The sequence below is a fragment of the Nerophis ophidion genome, linkage group LG15 (genome assembly GCF_033978795.1).
Source record: "Nerophis ophidion isolate RoL-2023_Sa linkage group LG15, RoL_Noph_v1.0, whole genome shotgun sequence".
NCBI classification, from domain to species: Eukaryota; Metazoa; Chordata; class Actinopteri; order Syngnathiformes; family Syngnathidae; genus Nerophis; species Nerophis ophidion.
In genome coordinates this window covers 16,989,616-16,997,286 of record NC_084625.1, presented here as the reverse complement: position 1 = coordinate 16,997,286, position 7,671 = coordinate 16,989,616, and positions in this window count along the sequence as shown.

Below are 7,671 nucleotides of genomic sequence, written 5' to 3'. Positions count from 1 at the left end.
TCCAATCACTACATCACAAAAACATAAGAGTTGTAGAAATGATTGGAAACTCAAGACAGCCATGACATTATGTTCTTTACAAGTGTATGTAAACTTTTGACCATATATATATATATATATATATATATATATATATATATATATATATATATATATATATATATGTGTGTGTATATGTATATATATGTATTTATATATGTGTGTATATATATATATATATACTGTATATACATATATATATATATGTATACATATATATATATATATATATAAATACACACATATATATACACATATATATACATATACACACATATATACATATATATACATACATATACACATATATATATACACACACACATATATATATACATACATACATACATATATATATATATATACACATATATATATATACATACATATATACATATATATCCATATATACACATATATACATACATATATATATCCATATATACACATATATACATACATATATATATCCATATATACACATATATATACATACATATATATATACATATACATATATATACATATGTATATATATATATGAATGTATATATATGTGTGTATATATATATGTGTACATGTATGTATATATATGAATGTATATATATGTGTGTATATATATATGTGTACATGTATGTATATATATGAATGTATATATATGTGTGTATATATATATATATATATATATATATATATATATATATACACTAGATTAAACATCCTAATATACAACTCATATATTGTAATTAACAAATACACTGAATTAAAAAGACATTGCTTTCGTTAATTGCAAAAACTAATGTAAAAATAACATTTCAAACTAATGAAAATAAATCATAAAACCGATCTTGCCTAGTGAATAAATGAGTGTAGTAAAAATTAAAGTAAAAAAGTAAAAATGTTTTTCATGTAGTAATTCATAAAATAATATTAAAAGTGATTAACATATAAATACAATGATCATTTATAAAGCTTTAACAACTAAAGAAAAAATTCTGAAAAATTAAACATTGATATCCTGATACACACTGTATTGCCAAAAGTATTTGTTCACCTGCCTTGACTCACATATGAACTAGAAGTGCCATCCCATCCCTCACCCATAGGGTTCAATATGATGTGGGTCCAACTTTTGCTAATACAGCTTCAACTCTTCTGGGAAGGCTGTCCACAAGGTTGCGGATTGTGTTTATAGGAATCTTCCACCATTCTTCCCAAAGCGCATTGGTGAGGTCACACATTTCTAATTCATCCCAAAGGTGTTTTATCAGGTGCAGGTCAAGACTCTGTGCAGGCCAGTCAAGCTCATCCACAACACACTCGGTCATCCATGTCTTTATGGACCTTGTTTTGTGCACTTGTGCTCAGTCATGTTGGAAGAGGAAGGGGCCCGCGCCAAACTGTTCCCACAAGGTTGGGAGCATGGAATTGTCCAAAATGTTTTGGTATCCTGAAGCATTCAAAGTTCTTTTCACTGGAACTAAGGGGAAAAGCCCAACTCCTGAAAAACAACCATCCATAATTCCTCCTCCACCAAATTTTACACTGGGCACAAGCAATCCAAAATGTACCGTTCACTTAGCAACCTCCAAACCCAGACTCATCCATCAGATTGCCAGATGGAAAAGCGTGATTCATCACTCCGGAGAAGGCGTCTCCACTGCTCTAGAGTCCAGGGGCGCTTTGCATTGAACTTGGTGATGCATGGCTTAGATGCAGCCACTCGGCCATGGAAACCCATTCCATGAAGCTCTCTGCGTACTGTACGTGGGCTAATTGCAAGTTCACATGAAGTTTGGAGCTCTGTAGCAACTGACTGTGCAGAAAGTCAGTTGCTCTATGCGCTTCAGCATCCGCTGACCCTTCTCTGTCAGTTTACGTGGCCTACCACTTAGTGGCTGAGTTGCTGTTGTTCCCAAACTCTTGTATTTTCTTATAATACATATGATAGTTGACTTTGGAATATTTAGGAGCAAGAATAGTTTTCCAGACTGGATTTGTTGCACAGGTGGCATCCTATGACAGTTCCACGCTGGAAATCACTGAGAGCGGCCCTTTCTTTCACAAATGTTTGTAGAAACAGTCTCAATGCCAAAGTGCTTGATTTTATACACCTGTGGCCAGGCCAAGTGATTAGGACACCTGATTCTGATCATGTGGATGGGTGGCCAAATACTTTTGGCAATATAATGTATAAGAGTAAGTCCTACTAGAATTTGAAAAGCAAACTTCGGAAAAAAAAAATGTCAAAGCAGATGAACATGCTTGATTACATACATTTAATTCCCATCAATTGGAAATCCATTTCATGTCAAGGGCGGCCATTCGAATGCAGAAAAATGAGCTGTCAGTCATAGAAATTACATTGGAGCCTCCTTCCGCTCCTCAGGAAGTTGCCTGAAAAAAAAAAAAAAAAAAGAGACATTTGCTGGCATGAAGAGAACTCATTCAGACATTACGAGAACAAATTGAAAGTGAAATCATTGTAATTGTTGTGCTTTTTAATGATCTTTTTTCAAATGTGATCTATACAAATGGTGCCTGGAGACACATATGAGTGTGTGGGGGGAAAAAAAACCTTGACAGGCTGTGAAAAGATAGCAATGGTTTCTTTTACCAAGGTGAGCGGTGAGCGTGTCTCACCGTTATTTTGCGGCTCGTGCAGGTGGCCGTCAAGTGGGGCGGTTCACCGACTCTTTGGCAACAAATTCCTGGGAACACAACTCAAAACAACGTCAGTAGCTTAATGGCTTCACTGCAAAAACTGAAATCTAAGTAAGATTAAATATCTCAAATAAGGGTGATATTTGCTTATTTTCTGTCCGATAAAATAATTATTCTCACTAAGCAGACTTTATGTTAGAAGTGTTTTACTTGTTTTAAGGGTTTTGGTCCTAAATTATCTCAGTAAGATATTACAGCTTGTTGCTGAGATTTGATGAGTATAACATCATTGAAGCTATTTTTGTCCAAAACACAGCCAGCAAAGGTGCACAGGAACACGAGGAAGAAGGGGGGAAAAGGCGAACAAAATGTTCAAAAGTCCCAATTTTGTCAAAAATACCTCCAGTCCCACGAGTCCAGCCGCCGGCCGCACAAGTCCCGGGATGCAAAAAATGTCCAAAACGCACCCGGCAAAGTCCCACGGGAAGTGGGGAAGAAAAGTAAGAAAAGTCGGCATAAGTCCCTGTGGAGAGACGGAGGCGACGAGCCGACAGCAGGGTAGGATAAACAGCGGTCCTACTCAAGATGGCGGCCAGGGGGCGGAGTGTGCGGCGGAGCGAAGAGGTGGGACGTGCTTGGAGCGACAATCCAAGTCAGGTGCGTAGATCACGCACCTGCTCTCAATCCCTGCATCTTGTCCGTCTTCTGCCACGATCGCTCCTCCTTCTCCCCTTTTTTTCTGCAGGAGAAGATGCAGGGATTGAGAGCAGGTGTGTGATCTACGCACCTGACTTGGATTGCCGCGGCGTCGCTGCGCCACACACTCCGCCCCCTGGCCGCCATCTTGAGTAGGACCGCCGTTTGTCCTACCCTGCTGTCGGCTCCGTCTCGACAAAAGTCCCAAAAATGTTCAAAATACCTACCCAGGTTCGACTCCCACATGTCCCACCGCCGGCCGCACAAGTCCCGGGATGCAAAAAATGTCCAAAACGCACCCGGCAAAGTCCCACGGGAAGTGGGGAAGAAAAGTCGGCATAAGTCCCTGTGGAGAGACGGAGCCGACGAGCCGACGGCAGGGTAGGATAAACAGCGGTTCTACTCAAGATGGTGGCCAGGGGGCGGAGTGTGCGGCAGAGCGGAGAGGCGGGGCGCGCTTGGAGCAACAATCCAAGTCAGGTGCGTAGATCACACACCTGCTCTCAATCCCTGCATCTTCTCCGTCTTCTGCCACGATCACTTCTCCTTATCCCTGTTTTTTTCTGCAGGAGAAGATGCAAGGATTGAGAGCAGGTGTGTGATCTACGCACCTGACTTGGATTGCCACAGCGTCGCTCCAAGCGCGCCACGCCTCTCCGCTCCGCCACACACTCCGCCCCATTGGCCGCCATCTTGAGTAGGACGGCCATTTGTCCTACCCTGCTGTTGGCTCGTCGGCTCAGTCTCGACAAAAGTCCCAAAAATTTTCAAAATACCTACCCAGGTTCGAGTCCCACATGTCCCGGCGCTGGCCGCGCAAGTCCCGGGATGCCCAAAATCTCCATAACACACCCAGCCGAGTCTCACGAGAAGGGGGCATAAAAGTTGGAAAACTCGTCAAAATTCCAAAAAATGTTCTACATACCTACCCAGGTTCGAGTCCCACAAGTCCCGGGATGCCCAAAATGTCCATAAAACACCCAGCCGAGTCCCACGGGGAGGGGGGAATAAAAGTTGGAAAAGTTGGCAAAAGTCCCAAAAATGTTCAAAATACCTACACAGGTTCGAGTCCCACAAGTCCCGGGATGCCCAAAATGTCCATCACACACCCAGCCGAGTCTCACGGGGAGGGGGGGTAAAAGTTGGAAAACTCGAAAAAAGTCCCAAAAAATGTCTAAATACCTACCCAGGTTCGAGTCCTACAAGTCCAGGGATGCCCAAATTGTCCATAACACACCCAGTCGAGTCTCACAGGGAGGGGGGATAAAAGTTGGAAAACGCGACAAAAGTCCCCAAAATGTTCAAAATACGTACCCATGTTTGAGTCCCACAAGTCCCGGGATGCCCAAAATGTCCCAAACACACCCAGCCGAGTCTCACGGGGAGTGGGGATAAAAGTTGGAAAACTCGACAAAAGTCCCCAAAATGTTCTAAATACCTACCCAGGTTCGAGTCCCACAAGTCCCGGGATTCCCAAAATGTCCAAAAAACACCCAGCCGAGACTCACGGGGGGGGGGAGGATAAAAGTTGGAAAACTTGGCAAAAGTCCCAAAAATGTTCAAAATACTTACCCAGGTTTGAGTCCCACAAATCCCAGGATTCCCAAAATGTCCATAACACACCCAGCCAAGTCTCACGGGGAGGGGGGAAAAAAGTTGGAAAACTTGGCCAAAGTCCCAAAAATGTTCAAAATACCTACCCAGGTTCGAGTCCCACAAGTCCCGGGATGCCCAAAATGTCCATAACACACCCAGCCGAGTCTCACAGGGAGAGGGGATAAGAGTTGGAAAAAGTCTTAAAAATTGCCAAAATACCTACCCAGGTTCGAGTCCCACATGGAGTGCCACAAGTTCTGAGAATGGTGGCACTCGAACCAGGTCGGATTTTTTAACATTTTACCGCCTTTTCTCACTTTTCTCCTGCCTTCCCGTGGGACTTTGCTGGCCGCGTTTTGGACGTTTTTGGCATCCCAGCCACCGGCAGGACTTGTGGGACTCAAACCTGGGTAGGTATTTTGGACATTTTGGGGAATTTTGCCGACTTTCCAACTTTTATCCCCCCTCCCCATTGGACTCGGCTGGGTGTAATATGGACATTTTGGACATCCCGGGACTTGCCCGGCCATACATAAGATCTTATGTTAGAGTGTTTTACTTGTTTGAAGGGATTTGGTCCTAAATGATCTCAGTAAGATATTACAGCTTGTTGCTGAGATGTTATGACCTATATCGAGTAAAACATGCTTGAAACTAGAATATCAAGGGTTGCAAAGCTGTGTCATCAGCACTCACAAGTATAAAACAACTTTTTTAAAGTATTCTTTTCTTATTTCAAGCATGAAAAAAAAAAAATCATGACTTTGACACAATTGTGGTTCATATTAAAACAGATGACAGCCAAATGGACTTTGCTGTTTTATTTTCAATGAAACACTAGAAAACACATACTCATATAGTAGTGCACTTATTAGTGAGAATATACTTATTTTAAGGTATTTTTGGGTTCTTTGAGGTTAGCTAGATTTACTTGTTTTGGAAAGTCTTGACAAGCCGAATTTTCTTGTTCTATTGGCAGATAATTTTGCTTAGTTCAAATAAAATACCCCTCATTTTTGTTTCTTGTTTTTGAACACTGACTTTTTGCAGGGTACTTTATCCTTACACTCAGATGTGGGGGGCCGAGAGAAGAAAGAATATGCCTCACAAAATGGAACAAGTTTTTTTCGCAAGAAGGTGCGAAAGTGGCAAAAGGATGGAAGGTGTACAAAATAACACCGTCTGACACAACGTGTGAGTTTCCGTGCAAAAAAAAAAAAAAACGGTTTTCAATTTTTATTTTTTTTTAATCTTTTTATTCTTTGATTCACTTGTTGCCCGCCATCCAAAAACATTACGCACCAAAATTAGTTTAGTTGCAGTTAATCAAACAGGGCCAAGATAAGTAAACACATGTCTAGAATAATAATTATTATAAAAAGAATCACGTCCGACCAAACATTGCAGTGGACTCACTGGCACTCATCTAAGGTGGACGCTCTTTCCTCTCCCTTATCTCTCTACTGCTTAAGTAAAAGAACCAATGATAGTCACACACTTGTCCTCTGCTTTTGACCCATCCCCTTGATCACCCCCTGGGAGGTGAGGGGAGCAGTGGGCAGCATCTGTGCCGCGCCCAGGAATTATTTTAGTGAGTTAACCCCCAATTCCTACCCTTGATGCTGATTGCCAAGCAGGGAGGTAATGGGTCCCATTTTTATAATCTTTGGTATGACTCGACCGGGGTTTGAAGTCACAACCTACCGAACTCAGAGCGGACACTCTAACCACTAGGCCACTGAGTAGGTTGCTTGCTTCTTTGTCTTGTCTTAATGTTCTTGTTGCCCCTTTTTAGACTTCTCTCCAAATTTAAAGTTGGAACTATTTGAACTGGCCTCAATAAAATTGACAAGATCTTGGGTTGGGGGAACCTGCTTGGACTCGGCGGACTCTTGGGAGAAGAAGGAGTGCCGCGTGCCTGGCGACCCTTTCGGTCGAGAACGTGAAGATATCCACCTATTGGGAAATTTTACAACAGGACATCTGATTGGAGTAATAGTTGCTCTGTTTTTTTTCGACAAATTGGAAGTTTCTGGCAGTCTTCATAGTACCCCAAAGCTGCCACAAATGATTGGAGGATGCAGGAAAGAACTGTGGACACTCATGTGATTTGGATAACATTGAACTGTCTGCCCGCAGGATGAATTTGAGGACCAGTCATAGACAATTTAAAACATTCTAACTTGGATTGTTCCCTGGCTTCGAAGCTTTACCGAAGGACAGTGCGGCGAAGACACAACAACCTCCCTTCTTGTCTCGCATGGACACACACCTGTTGTTGTTGACTTTGGACTGACTATCGGCTGCACAATACCAAGGCCGCGGAACGGAGTCATGCGGCAGGCTTACACACACACACACACACACACACACACACACACACACACACACACACACACACACACACGCATCCACAAAAAGTATACGCCACACACACACATACCCCAACCCCTATCAAATGCCCTTGACGCGAATCTCTTAGGGGTGATGGACGGCTGGGCAGCGCCTGAAGAGTTGCAGCCTGCTACCGTAGCCCCCACTCTCCCCTCTGTGGCAAGTCTTGAGATGTATGTTGTAATATGTATATGTGCTTTGCTATGGAGGTTTTTTTCCCATTCCAGACTGGGCTCCATTTGGACCCAGTCAAAATTTTATTTTTTACTCATCCTCCCCCAG